A 15,661-nucleotide genomic window follows, 5' to 3' on the forward strand; every position below is an offset into this window, starting at 1 on the left:
TTGTTTTATATATTTGGGGGCTCCCGTATTCGGCGCATAGACATTTATAATTGTTAGCTCTTCCTGATGGATAGACCCTGTAATTATTATATAATGCCCTTCTTCATCTCTTGTTACAACCTTTAATTTGAAGTCTAGTTTGTCTGATATAAGTATGGCTACTCCAGCTTTCTTTTGACTTCCAGTAGCATGATAAATAGTTCTCCATCCCCTCACTTTCCATCTGAAGGTGTCCTCAGGTCTAAAATGAGTCTCTTGTAGACAGCAAATAGATGGGTCTTGTTTTTTTATCCATTCTGATACCCTATGTCTTTGGGTTGGCGTATTTAGTCTATTTATGTTCAGTGTTATTATAGAAAGATATGGGTTTAGAGTTGTTGTGATGTCTGTAGGTTTCATGCTTGGAGCAATGTCTCTGGTACTTTGTCTCACAGGATCCCCTTAGGATCTCTTGTAGGGCTGGTTTAGTGGTGATGAATTCCTTCAGTTTTTGTTTGTTTGGGAAGACCTTTATCTCTCCTTCTATTCTAAATGACAGACTTGCTGGATAAAGGATTCTCGGCTGCATATTTTTTCTGTTCATCACATTGAAGATTTCCTGCCATTCCTTTTTGGCCTGCCAAGTTTCAGAAGAGAGATCGGTCATGAGTCTTATAGGTCTCCCTTTATATGTTAGAGCACGTTTATCCCTAGCTGCTGTCAGAATTTTCTCTTTATCCTTGTATTTTGCCAGTTTCACTATGATATGTTGTGCAGATCGATTCAAGTTACGTCTGAAGAGAGTTCTCTGTGCCTCTTGGATTTAATGCCTTTTTCCTTCCCCAGATCAGGGAAGTTCTCAGCTATTATGTCTTCAGGTACACCTTCAGCACCTTTCCCTCTCTCTTCCTCCTCTGGAATACCAATTATGCATAGATTATTTCTCTTTAGTGCATCACTTAGTTCTCTAATATTCGCCTCATACTCCTGGATTTTTTTATTTCTCTTTTCTCAGCTTCCTCTTTTTCCATAATTTTATCTTCTAGTTCACCTATTCTCTTCTCTGCCTCTTCTGTCCAAGCCGTGGTTGTTTCCATTTTATTTTGCAGCTCGCTTATAGCATTTTTTTAGCTCCTCCTGACTGTTCCTTAGTCCCTTGATCTCTGTAGCAATAGATTCTCTGCTGTCCTACTATACTGTTTTCAAGCCCTGCAATTAATGTTATGACTATTATTCTAAATTCACTTTCTGTTATATTGTTCAAATCCTTTTTGATCAGTTCGTTAGCTCTTGTTATTTCCTGGAGATTCTTTTGAGGGGAATTCTTCCGTTTCGTCATTTTTGATAGTCCCTAGAGTGGTGCAGAACTGCAGGACACTTCCCCTGTGCTGTCTTGAATAACTCGCATTGGTGGGCGGGGCCGCAGTCAGACCTGATGTCTGCCTCCAGCCCACCGCTGGGGCCACAGTCAGACTGGTGTGTGCCTTCTCTTCCCCTCTCCTAGGGGCGGGATTCGCTGTGGGGTGGCATGGCCCGTCTGGGCTACTTGCACACTGCCAGGCTTGTGGTGCTGGGGATCTGGCATATTAGCTGGAGTGGATTGGCAAGGTGCACAGGGGCGGGAGGGGTAGGCTCAGCTCGCTTATCCTTCGGTGATCCGATTCAGGAGGGGCCCTCTGGCACCGGAGGGAGTCAGACCCACCACTGGAGGGATGGATCCGCAGAAGCACAGCGTTGGGTGTTTGCGCGGTGCAAGCAAGTTCCCTGGCAGGAACTGGTTCCCTTTGGGATTTTGGCTGGGGGATGGGCGAGGGAGATGGGGATGGGCGAGGGAGATGGGGATGGGCGAGGGAGATGGGGATGGGCGAGGGAGATGGCGCTGGCGAGCGCCTTTGTTCCCCGCCAAGCTGAGCTCTGTCGTCCAGGGCTCAACAACTCTCCCTCCTGTTGTCCTCCAGCCTTCCCGCTCTCTAAGCAGAGCTATTAACTTATAACCTTCCAGATGTTAAGTCCCGCTTGCTGTCAGAACACACTCCGTCCGGCCCCTCCGCTTTTGCAAGCCAGACTCAGGGTCTCTGCTTGGCCAACGAGCTGCCCCTCCACCCCGGGCTCCCTCCCGCCCGCCAGTCCGTGTTACGCGCACCGTCTCTCCGCCCTTCCTACTCTCTTCCATGGGCCTCTCGTCTGCGCTTCGCTCCAGAGAATCTGTTCTGCTAGTCTTTTGGCGGTTTTCTGGGTTATTTAGGCAGGTGTAGGTGGAATCTAAGTGATCAGCAAGACGCAGTGAGCCCAGCATCCTCCTACGCCGCCATCTTCCCTCAATCTTCCACATTTTGTTTATCCACTTACCCATTGATGGACATTTGGGTTGTTTCTACTCTTTGGCTGTTATGAATAATGCTTCTATACAAATATTTATGTACAAGTTTTTGTATGGATATATGTTTTCATTTCTCTTGAGTATATACCTAGGAGTAGAATTACTGGGTCATGTGATAACTTTATATTTAATCATTTAAGGAATTCTCAGACTATATGCCAAAGTTGCTGCCTTACTTTACATTCCCACCAGCAGTGTATGAGGATTCCAGTCTCAACAACACTTCTTATTATCTCACTTTTTGATTGTACCCATTCTAGTCGGCATAAACTGGTTTCTCATTTTGCTTTTGATTTGCATTTTCCTCTTGACTAAGGATGTTGAACATCTTTTTGTGTGCTCATTGACCAGTTGTACATCTTATTTGGAGAAATATTTATTCAGAACTTGGTATGGTTTTTATTTGGGTTATTTCTCTTTTTATTGAGTCCTAAGATTTATTTATGTGTTTTAGACACATTTTTTTTCTATCAAAATTTTGACTTGCGAACATGTTCTCCCATTTTGTGGGTTGTCTTTTCACTTGATGATATCCCTTAAAGTGGAAAAGTTCTTAATTTTGATGAAGTCTATCTCTTTTGTCTTTTGTTGCTCACATTCTTGGTGGCATACCTAACCATCCTTTGCCAAATCCAAGGTCATGAAGATTTATCCTTATGTTTTCTTCTAAAAGTTTTATAGTTTTAGTTTTACTTTTATGTCTTTGATCCATTTTAAGTTAATTTTTGTATATGGTGTGAGATAAGGGTCCAACTTCATTCTTTTCCATGTGGCTCTACAATTGTCCCACCACCATTTGTTAAAACGACTTCTTCTTCCTTCATTAAGTGGGCTTGGCACCCTTATCAAAAATCAGTTGACCATAGATGCCTGGATTTTTTTCTGGGCTCTCAATTCTATTCCATTGATCTTTATGTCTCTCCCTGTGTCAGTGCCACACTGTGGTGATAACTATAGCTTTGTAGTTAAGTTTTGAAATTGGGAAGTTTGAGTCCTCCAACTTTGTCTTTTCAGAACTGTGTTTGCTGTTTTAGTTCTATATGAATTTTGGAATCAGCTTGGCAATTTCTATAAAGAAATCAGCTTGGATTCTGGTATGGATTGTATTGAATCTGTGGTCATTTTGGGAACTATTGCCTTCTATTTTTTTTTAATTATTTTTTTTATTTCTTTTTTATTTTTTAATCTACATCCAAGTTACTTAGCATATAGTGCAACAACGACTTCAGAAGTAGATTCCTTAATGTCCCTCACCCATTTAGCCTATTCCCCCTCCCACAACCCCTCCAGTAACCCTCTGTTGTTCTCCATATTTAAGAGTCTTTTGTGTCTTGTTCCCCTCCCTGTTTTTATATTAGTTTTGCTTCCCCTCCCTTATGTTCAGCTGTTTTGTATCTTAAAGTTCTCATATGAGTGAAGTCATATGATATTTGTCTTTCTCTGACTAATTTCGCTTAGCATAATACTCTCTAGTTCCACTCACGTAGTTGCAAATGGCAACATTTCGTTCTTTTTGATTGCCGAGTAATACTCCTTTGTATATGTATACCATATCATCTTTATCCATTCATCCATTGATGGAACATTTGGTCTCTTTCCATAATTCGGCTATTGTTGATATTGCTGCTATAAACATTGGGGTGCATGTGCCCCTTTGTAACAGCACACCTGTATCCCTTGAATAAATACCTAGTAGTGCAATTGCTGGGTTGTAGGGTAGTTCTATTTTTAATTTTGTGAGGAACCTCCATACTGTTTTCCAGAGTGGCTGCACCAGCTTGCATTCCCACCAGCAGTGCAAACGGGATCCTCTTTCTCCGCATCCTCGCCAACATCTGTTATTGCTTGAGTTGTTAATGTTAGCCATTCTGACAGGTATAAGGTAGTATCTCCTTGTGGTTTTGATTTGTATTTCCCTGATAATGAGTGATGTTGAGCATTTTTTCATGTGTTGGTTGGCCATATGGATGTCTTCTTTGGAGATGTGTCTATTCATGTCTTTTGCCCATTTCTTCACTGGATTATTTGTTTTTTGGGGGGTGTTGAGTTTGAAAAGTTCTTTATAGATTTTGGATTCTAACCTTTATTGGATATGTCATTTGCAACTATCTTCTCCCATTCCGTCAGTTGTCTTTTAGTTGTGCTAATTGTTTCCTTTGTTGTGCAGAAGATTTTGTTTTGATGAGGTCCCAATATTTCATTTTTGCTTTTGTTCCCCTTGCCTCCGGAGACGTGTTGAGTAAGAAGTTGCTGTGGCCAAGGTCAAAGAGGTTTTTGCCTGCTTTCTCCTCGAGGATTTTGGTGGCTTCCTGTCTCACATTTAGGTCTTTCATCCATTTTGAGTTTATTTTTGTGTATGGTGTAAGAAGGTAGTCCAGGTTCATTTTTCTGCATGTCGCTGTCCAGTTTTCCCAGCACCACTTGCTGAAGAGACTGTCGTTATTCCATTGGATATTCTTTCCTGCTTTGTCAAAGATTAGTTGGCTATACGTTTGTGGGTCCATTTCTGGGTTCTCTATTCTGTTCCATTGATCTGAGTGTCTGTTCTTGTGCCAGTACCATACTGTCTTGATGATTACAGCTTTATAATACAGCTTAAAGTCCACGATTGTGATACCTCCAGCTTTGGTTTTATTTTCTAAGATTGCTTTGGCTATTTGGGGTCTTTTCTGGTTCCATACAAATTTTAGAATTGTTTGTTCTAGCTCTGTGAAGAATGCTGGTGTTATTTTGTTAGGGATTGCATTGAATATGTAGATTGCTTTCAGTAGTATTGACGTTTTAACAATATTTGTTCTTCCTATCCAGGAGCATTGAATCTTTTTCCATTTTTTTTGTGTCTTCTTCAGTTTTTTTCATAAGCTTTCTATAGTTTTCAGTGTATAGATTTTTCACCTCTTTGGTGTGATTTATTCCTAGGTATTTTATGGTTTTGGGTGCAATTGTAAATGGGATTCGATTCCTTGATTTCTCTTTCTGTTACTTCATTGTTGGTGAATAGGATTGCAACTGATTTCTGTGCATTGATTTTATATCCTGCAACTTTGCTGAATTCATGAATCAGTTCTAGCAGTTTTTTGATGGAATCTTTTGGGTTTTCCACATAGAGTATCATGTCATCTGCTAAGAGTGAAAGTTTGACCTCCTCCTGGCCGATTTGGATGCCTTTTATTTCTTTGTGTTGTCTGATTGCAGAGGCTAAGACTTCCAATACTATGTTGAATAACAGTGGCGAGAGTGGACATCCGTGTCTAGTTCCTGACCTTAGGGGGAAAGCTGTCAGTTTTTCCCCATTGAGGATGATATTAGCGTTGGGTCGTTCATATCTGGCTTTTGTGATCTTGAGGTATGATCCTCCTATCCCTAATTTCTTGAGAGTTTTTTTTTTTTTTTAATTTTTTTTTTTTTTTCAACGTTTATTTATTTTTGGGACAGAGAGAGACAGAGCATGAACGGGGGAGGGGCAGAGAGAGAGGGAGACACAGAATCGGAAACAGGCTCCAGGCTCTGAGCTGTCAGCCCAGAGCCCGACGCGGGGCTCGAACTCACGGACCGCGAGATCGTGACCTGGCTGAAGTCGGACGCTTAACCGACTGCGCCACCCAGGCGCCCCATTGAGGGTTTTTATCAAGAAAGGATGCTGTATTTTGTCAAATGCTTTCTTTGTACCTATTGAGAGCATCATAAGGTTCTTATCATTTCTTTTATTGATGTGATGAATCACCTTAATTGTTTTGCAGATATTGAGCCAGGCTTGCATCCCAGGTATAAACCCCACGTGGTCGTGGTGAATGATTTTTTTAATGTAGTGTTGGATCCAGTTGGCTAATATCTTGTTGAGGATTTTTGCATCCATGTTCATCAGGGAAATTGGTCTATAGTTCTCCTTTTTAGTGGGGTCTTTGTCTGGTTTTGGAATCAAGGTAATGCTGGCTTCATAGAGTTTGGAAGTGTTCCTTCCATTTCTGTTTTTTGGAACAGCTTCAAGAGAATAGGTGTTAACTCTTCTTTAAATGTTTGGTAGAATTCCCCTGGAAAGCTGTCTGGCCCTGGGCTCTTGTTTTTTGGGAGATTTTTGATTACTAATTTGATTTCTTTACTGATTATGGGTCTGTTCAAATTATCTGTTTCTTCCTGTTTCAGTTTTGGTAGTTTATATGCTTCTAGGAATTTGTCCATTTCTTCCAGATTGCCCATTTTTTTTTTTTGCGTATAATTGCTCATAGTGTTCTCTTATTATTGTTTTTTTTTTTCTGTTGTGTTGGTTGTGATCTCTCCTCTTTCATTCTTGATTTTATTTATTTGGGTCCTTTCCTTTTTCATTTTGATCAAACTGGCTAGTGGTTTATCAATTTTGTTAATTCTTTCAAAGAACCAGCTTCTGGTTTCATTGATCTGTTCTACTGTTGTTTTGGTTTCGATAGCATTAATTTCTGCTCTAATCTTTATTATTTCCCGTCTTCTACTGGTTTTGGGTTTTATTTGCTGTTCTTTTTTCTAGCTCTTTAAGATGTAGAGTTAGGTTGTATATCTGAGACCTTTCTACCTTCCGTACGAAGGCCTGGATTGCTGGGAACAATTGCCTTTTAAACAATGTTAAGCCTTCCAATCCATAAAAATGGGATATTTCCCATTTATTTAGATTTTATTTAATTTCTGTCCACAACATTTTATAGTTTTAAGAATACGAGTTTGCTCTTTTTCATTAAGTTTATTCCTGAATATTTTAATTTTGTTTGATGCTATTGCAATAGAATTGTTTTCTTAATTTGTTTTTTGTTTATTAGTTGTAAATGTGCAACAATAGAATCGATTTTTTATATTTACTTTTTATCCCACAGCCATTCTGAACTCATTTAGTAGTTCTAATATAAAACTTTTTTATTGCTTATTTATTTTTGAGAGAGAGATAGCATTCACTAGTGGGAGAGGAGCAGAGAGAGAACAGAAGATCCGAAGTGGGCTCTGCACTGACAACAGCAAGCCCAATGAGAAGCTCAGACTCATAAACCATGAGATCATGACCTGACTTGAAGTCAGGTGCCCCTAGTAGTTCTAATGTAAAATTTTTTATGTATTCCAGAGGACTTTCTAGATGCAAGATCTTGTCATCTGCAAATGTAGTTTTACTACTTCCTTTGCAATCTGCATGTCCTCCCCACACCCCTCCTAATTACTCTGACTAGTACCTCCAGCAGTATGTTACATAGAAGTGGCATAGTAGACATCCTTATGTTCCTGTCTAGGGAGCCAACATCCTGTCTTTAAATATTGAGTATGATTTTAGCTGTGGGTTTTCCATAGATGCTCTTTATCAGATTGAGGAAGTTCCCCTCTATTCCTAGTTTGTTGGGCATTTTTATCAAGAAAAGGGTTGGGTGTTGTCACATGCTTTTTCTGTGTCTTTTGTGATGAAGAAGTGAGTTTTGCTTTTTATTCTTTTGATTTTTGGATGTTGAACCAACCTTATATTTGTGGAATAAATCTCACTTGGTGAAGGTGTATAATATTTTTTATATATTGCTAGATTTTAGTTTGCTGGTATTTTGTGGAGGCTTTTTGTGTCTGTATTCATAAGAGATACTGGTCTGTAGTTTTCTTGTGATGTCTTTGTTGGGTTTTATTATCACGGTGACACTAGCCTCATACAATGAATTGGCAAGTGTCCCCTTCTCTTTATTTTTTGGAAGAACTTGTGAAAAATTAGTGTTAAAACTTTAAATATTTGGTAGAATTCAAGGATGAAGCCGTCTGTGTCTGGACTTTACTTTGTAGGTAATTTTTTTATTATTATTAACTCAAACTCCTCACTTGCTTTTGGTCTGTTCAAATTGTCTATTACTTTTTGAGTCATTTTTAGTGGTTTATGACTTTCTAGGAATTTGTCCATTTCCTTTAAGTTATTTAATTTGTTGGTGTACATAGTTCATAGTATTCCTTTATAAACCTTTTTATTTCTTCAAATAAAATAAATTTATTAGTAATAGATTGGTAGTAAAGTTTTTTTCTTTAATTTTTGATGTGAGTCTTCTCAGTTTTTTTTCTTGCTTAAACTAGCTAAAGTTTATTTTGTTGATCTTTTTTGTTGCTATTGATCTTTTGTGAGAACCAACCTTTGGTTTCAATTATTTTTTCCTTTTTTATTTTCTTTTTGATTAGTTTCCACTCTGATCTTTATAATTTCCTCTTTCTGTTTGCGTTAGTTTTAATTTGCTCTTTTTCCAATGCTTATGGTGAAAGTTTAGGGTTTTTTACTTGAGATCTTTCTACTTTCTTGATACAGGTACTTATAAGTATAAATTTTCCTCTTAAGATTTGGCTGTATACCGTAAGTTTTTGTCATTTATAAAAATATTTTCCTTTTTTTGGATCCCATTTTATTTTTTGTATGTATGTATGTATTTTTAAATATCAGGTAACATACAGTGTAGTATTGGTTTCCCAAGTAGAACCCAGTGATTCTTCGCTTCCATATAACACCCAGTGCTTATCCCATCATGCGCCCTCCTTAACACCTATCACCCGTTTAGCTCATCCCCCCTTGAACCTCCCCTCCAGCAACCTTCAGTTCTCTGTATTTAGGGATCTCTTATGGTTGGCTCCCTGTTTTTATCTTATCTTTCCTTCCCTTCCCCTATGTTCATCTGTTGAGTTTCTCAAATTTCACGTATGAATGAAATCATATGATGTTTTCCTCTGACTTATTTTTCTTAGCGTGATACATTCTAGTTCCATCCACATTGTTGTAAATGGCAAGATTTCAGTCTTTTTGATCACCAAGTAATGTTCCATTGTATAATATGTCACATCTTCTTTATCCATTCATCAGCTGATGGACATTGAGCTCTTTCCATAATTTGGCTATTGTTGATAGCACTGCTGTAAACATTGGAGTGCATGTGCCCCTTTGAATCAGCATTTTTGTATCCTTTGGATAAATACCTAATAGTGCAATTGCTGGGTCATAGGGTAGCTCTATTTTTAATTTTGTAGGAACCTTTCTACTGTTACTCAGAGTGGCTGCACCAGTTTGCATTCCCACCAACAGTGCAAAAATGTCCCCCTTCCTCCACATCCTGGCCAACATTTATTGTTTCCTGAGTTGTTTGTTTTAGCCATGCTGACAGGTGTGAGGTAGTTTCTCAGTGTGATTGAAGCTTCTGCACAGTGAAGGAAACAATCAACAAAACTAAAAGGCAACCACTGGAATGGGAGAAGATAGTTGCAAATGACATATCGTATAAAGGATTATTATCCAGAATCTATAAAGAACTTACCAAACTCAATACCCAAAAAAACAAATAATCCAGTGAAGAAGTAGGCAGAAGACATGAATAGACACTTTTCCAAAGAAGGCATCCAGATGACTAACAGACACATGAAAAGATACTCATACTCATCATCAGAGAAATATTAAAAGTATTTTCTGATTTCTCGGGGTTTTTTCCGCATAGGTTATTTAGGAATGTTTTGTTTAATTTCAGCATATTTGAGCTTCCCAAGTCTCATTCTCCTGTTGATTTCAGATTTCATTCTACTGTGGTTGGAGAACGTACTTTGTATTATTTCTATCCTTTTAAGTTTACTGAGGTTTGTTATGTGGCCTAGCATGTGGTCTGTCCTGGCAAACATTCCATATGCACTTTAGAGGAATGTACATTTTGCTCTTGTTAGGTAGAATGTTCTATAGATAAGTATTAGGTCTAGTTGGTTTATAGTATTGTTCAAGTCTTCTGTTTCCTTGTTACTTTTCTGTCTAGTTGTTTTATCCATTTTTTTAAATGCCATATTGAGGTCTCCAACTTTTTTTCTTTCATTGTCTCTTCCTCCTTTTTGTTAGTTTTTGCTTCCTGTATTTTACTGCTCTGTTACCATAGTAGATACGTGTTTATAATTCTTTTCTTTTTGATACGTGTTTATAATTCTTATATTTTCCTCACACATGACCTTATTTCATTAGGAAATATCCCTCTTTATCTGTAGGAACATTTTTTATTTTAGAATCTGTTTTTTATGATATTAATATAGCCACTTCAGCTTTCTCATCATTGCTGTTTACATGGTACATGTTTTTCCATCCTTATGTTTTCAATCTATTTGTATCTTTATATGTAAAATATGTGTCTTGGGGTGCCTTGGTTGCTCAGTCAGTTAAGCGTCCGGCTTCAGCTTAGGTCATGATCTCTCGGTTTGTGGGTTCAAGCCCCATGTCAGGCTCTGTGCTAACAGCTTGGAGCCTGGAGCCTGCTTCAGGTTCTGTGTCTCCCTCTCTCTCTGCCTCTCCCCCACTCACACTGTGTCTCTCAAAACTGAATAAACATTTTAAAAAAAATTTTTTTAATAAAATATGTGTTTTGTAGACAGCTTATAATTGGATCATGTTTAAAAAAAATAACAGTTTCTACCTTTTTATTGAATTGCTTAATCCATATTTGTTATTGATATAGTTGGATTTATATCTTCCATTTTGCTTTTTGTTTTCTATATATCTATACCTGGAAAGGTGGTGGATTAGCTATCCTGAAAAACTCCCTTGAAGAAAATAACTAAAATGCTAGATAAAAATATCAAAACTATCTTCTAAAACTTAAGAGTTGACATAACATTTAAACATCTTCAGGTCCCAAAAAATAAAGTGAAGGCAGGAACCCACCCTAGGCATAATTAAGCACTAACACAGATTGTCACCCTAAGGGTTTCACTGAAGTCTATAGATCTGGAATTTATTTTTAAGGTCTACGTGAAGTTGTGAACAAAATATAGAACTTACGGCACACCCATAGTGAAAAAGCCCTGCTTAAAGCTGGGTTTCCAGTAGGCTGCAATCTAGTAAAAGAATAATAAGAAATAAACACATCCATCCGGAAGAGTAAAGCAAGGAAACTTGCCTGTCTTTTTTTTTTTTAATTTTTTTTTTTTCAACATTTTTATTTATTTTTTTTGGGACAGAGAGAGTCAGAGCATGAACGGGGGAGGGGCAGAGAGAGAGAGGGAGACACAGAATCAGAAACAGGCTCCAGGCTCTGAGCCATCAGCCCAGAGCCCAACGCGGGGCTCGAACTCACGGACCGCGAGATCGTGACCTGGCTGAAGTCGGACGCTTAACCGACTGCGCCACCCAGGCGCCCCAATAATTAATTGCCTGTCTTAACCTCAGTAGCAGGTCTGGGGAAAGAAGGCAGTAACAAATTCATCCTCAGAATTTGTAACTACAGAGCAGCTCTCACATAGGTTTATAGTTGTGAAGTTTGCACTGGTACAGTTTATCAGTGCAGTAAACTACATGTGTATCTGAAAATTCTGCAACCCAGAATTTTATTTAAAATGGCCCTAGTAAAAGGGGCACCTGGGTGGCTCAGTCGGTTAAGTGTCCGACTTCAGCTCAGGTCATGATCCACAGTTCATGGGTTTGAGCCCCGTGTTGGGCTCTGCGCTAACAGCTCAGAGCCTGGAGCCTGTTTCAGATTCTGTGTCTCCCTCTCTCTCTGCCCCTCCCCAGCTCACACTCTGTCTCTTTCTCTCAAAAATAAACACTTAAAAAAAAAATTTTTTTAATAGCCCAAGTAGTGCCAACTCATGCCAACTCATGCCAACTCATGCCAGGCTGAAGCAAATGCACATCTCTTTAAAGGAATTTCAACCCAGACCTCAGAATATGCCCCCAAATGCCAAACTCATAGACACCATGAGTGAAAAAGTATAAAAAATAGAAGTAACAAGCAAAAATGAGACCCACAAAGACAATTTTTCAGGGCTTTCTGGAAAAATGGCTGATTCTGCGATTGGAACAGGAAATACAGAAAATGAGCCTGGAGCATCTTGTAGTGCTAGAAAGTAAGGAGAAAACCTTAAAGTGATGGAGAGTATGTCAAAGGGACACAAGAACCAAGTAAAAGAGCTCCTAGTGACCAAAGTTCCAGCAATTTGAGCAATATAGTAGTATTGAATTATAACCAAAGAATAAACATTCATGGATCCATAATGATATAAATAAATGATTGAATAAATAAATGGGAGCAAATAGACAGTTCTGTGCAGAATCCCAAATGTCTGAGTATGTGTGGAGTATGTAGACACTTTACCCTTAAGGAGGTAGAACATAATTCCCTAGTCTTTAAGAATGGATTGCGCATAATAACTGCCTTCCAAAGAGTTTAATATGGGAAGAAAAAAGAGAGTAAGTTTACAGTGAAGAACCCTGACGAAAACACTACCTCAACCAGGTGGTCAAAGTCCACACCAACAGTGATAAGTCATGCTGACGGTATGTACCCTTAATATGTAATGAGAATGGCACTTTAAAGTCTTCCTCCCCCAAACCTGTAACACAGTCTATTCATGAGAAAAACAAATGAACAACATTCTGCAAAATATTTGATTGGTACTTCTCGAAACTGTCAAGGCCAGGGGTCCTGGGTGGCTCGGTCGGTTAAGTGTCTGACTTTGGCTCAGGTCATGATCTTGCAGTTTGTGAGTTCAAGCCCCACGTCGGGCTCTGTGCTGACAACTGGGAGCCTGGGGCCTGCTTCAGATTCTGTGTCTCCCTCTCTCTCTGCGCCTCCCCTACTTGCACTCACTCTCCCTCTCTCTCTCAGAAATAAACGTTAATTTTTTTTTTAACGTAGGTGTCATAAAGGACAAAAGCTGAGGAACTATTCTAGATCAAAGGAGACTAATGAGGCATGGCAGCTAAATGCAGTCATGATTCTAGATTGGACTGTAGCCCCGGGGGAAAAATTACTATAAAGGACAATTTTGGGAAAGTTGCTGAAATTTGAACATAATCTTCACATTAGTATCATATCAATGTTAAATGTATTTGGTAATTATACCATGGTACATAAGAGAATGCCTTTCCTTTTAGGGTATATACACTGTAGTATCCCAGGATGAAAGGACATGATATTTATAACTTATTCTCTGATGGTTCAGATAAAATGTAAGTAATATACATATGCTTGCAGGTTGTGATAGAGAGATAAGCCAGTGTAACAAAATGTTAACAATTGGTGAATCTACCAGAAATGTATGGAAGTTTATTCTATTTTGCTGCCTTTTGGTAGGATTGGAATTTTCTTTTCTACAAAATAATATAAATAATAATATATTATTTATAATATTAATAATATATAAATATTATAAATGATATAAATACATTACAAAATATATTTGTAAATATAAATTTTACAAAATAATAATAAAATTTTCTCTTTACCAGAAAGAGTCTGAAAAAGATGATGGAGATGGTGTAGGATTTAGCTATACAAGGTATTAAAATAAACTATACAGCAGTAACCATTAAAAGGATGCTATTGTGGGGGGCGCGTGGGTGGCTAAGTCAGTTAAGCATCTGACTTCTGCTCAGGTCATGATCTTGCAGTTCGTGAGTTCAAGCCCCACGTTGGACTCTGTGCTGACAGCTCAGAGCCTGGATCCTGCTTCAGATTCTGTATCCCCCTCTCTCTCTGCCCCACCCCTGCTTGTGCTCTCTCTCTCTCTGTCCTTCAGACATGAATAAACATTAAAAAAAAAATTAAAAAACAAAAGGATGCTATTGGGTCAAGAGACTGAGAGTGGGTACCTCAATGGAAATAAATACAGTGAGAATCTACTGTTTTAAAAGTGCCATTTCACATCAGTTTGGAATAGATGGATTATTCAACACATTATACCAAGATGCTTAGCTAGCGTTTGGGGACGTGTGGGAGTAGATTTCTCCTTACCCCTGTTACCAAGACTCGTATATTTCAGAGATGTAAGTAATAAAAGAGAGCATGAGATCATAAAAGTTCTGGATGAAGGTGTGGATTATTATTTCTTATAAAGTAAGGTGACAAAATCTAAAAGTCCTAAAAGCAAATATTTGATAAATTTGTCTGCATATTTTAAATTTCTGCATGGTAGAAAAATACTATATGCAAAGTCAATTTATAAATGCAAAGTAGGAAAACAATTTTAAAAAGATAAACTTGAGAAAAGGGGGCTAATTTTCTTAATATGCAAAGAGCTTTTTTATAAATCAAAGACAGTCTAATAGAAAAACAAAGAACATGAGCAGGAATTTTATGGTAAAAGAAATACACATGGCCATGAAAGATATGAAACAATACTTAGCCTTTTTCATAATTAAAGAAATATAGTAAACCACAGATTTTTTTTTAATATTCATTTTGAGAGAGAGAAATTGGGGGGAGGGGCAGAGAGAAGGGAAGAGACAGAATCCCAAGTAGGCACCACCCTGTCAGCGCAGAGCCCTATGTGGGGCTCAATCCCACTAAACATGAGATCATGACCTGAACCGAAATCAAGAGTCAGACTCTTAGCCAATTGAGCCACCCAGGCACCCCTAAAACACAAATTTTTTAAACCCTTTAGAATAGCACAGATGAAAAGATTTGATGCTGATTATAAAAATATTGTTGGAACTTAGGATCCCAAGCCTGCTTGGGATGCTCTCTCTCCCTCTCTCTGCCCCTCCCCTACTTACATGCGCTCTCTCTGTCTCTCTCTCAAAATAAATAAATAAACTTAAAAAAAAAAGTATTGTTGAGATATGGGGAAATGTACATACATCTTCATAATACTATTGTTAGAAGTGCAAGTTTATTGCAACATTTTTAAAGAATAGAGCAATTTGACAATGTCTAACCGTTGTGACTTTATTAACATTTGTTAAGTAGAGCTCTGGGATGTCCAATGGCTCAACAAAAGAGTACAAGGGAAATTGATATAGAGAACTGTATTACTCACAGGTCCTGGAGGAGGTACACAGCATGCTTTGAGGGGACACACGGGGCAAGAGAATGGCAAAACCTGGGGTACATGCCTTTATTAGGGTCTATAGGTGGATTGGTTCCCAAGATAAGGGTGAACTGGTGAATTCAAAACCAGAAAGGGCAGTATTTTGTTAAGCTTGGCAAGGGTCTTGTGTAAGCGGTGCACAAAGGGTAAGGCCCAGGAGGTGGGGAGACTGTGTATCACAAGGACTTTTGGGGAGGTCATATGAGGAACTTAAATACTTAAGATTCTGCGTGCTGTTCTCTAGGGCATGCATTCGAAGGAGGGGCTAGTGTTAGTTCAAGGCCCCTGCAGTCCGCTTCCCTACACAAAATGGATGCTGAAGCAGCAATATTTTGGACCCCTTTATCTAAACTCTCAACATGGACTAAAATTGAAATAAATGTTCCTTTCATCCAGCATTTCCACTTGCAGGAGTTATACACATAAAGTTGTATCAAACATAAAATCTCACACGCACACACACACACATGCACAGATATCCAGTGCAGCATTCTTCAGGAG

The 15,661-nt window shown here is 38.5% G+C and overlaps 1 protein-coding gene across 7 annotated transcripts in view; it reads left to right on the forward strand.

The window, feature by feature from the left end:
• The window catches only part of ALMS1 (ALMS1 centrosome and basal body associated protein), a 227,085-nt gene that overhangs the window by 162,942 nt on the left and 48,482 nt on the right, over positions 1–15,661 (forward strand). The gene's annotated exons all lie outside the window — the stretch shown is intronic.

Source organism: Leopardus geoffroyi, chromosome A3 (genome assembly GCF_018350155.1).
Source record: "Leopardus geoffroyi isolate Oge1 chromosome A3, O.geoffroyi_Oge1_pat1.0, whole genome shotgun sequence".
Lineage (NCBI taxonomy): Eukaryota > Metazoa > Chordata > Mammalia > Carnivora > Felidae > Leopardus > Leopardus geoffroyi.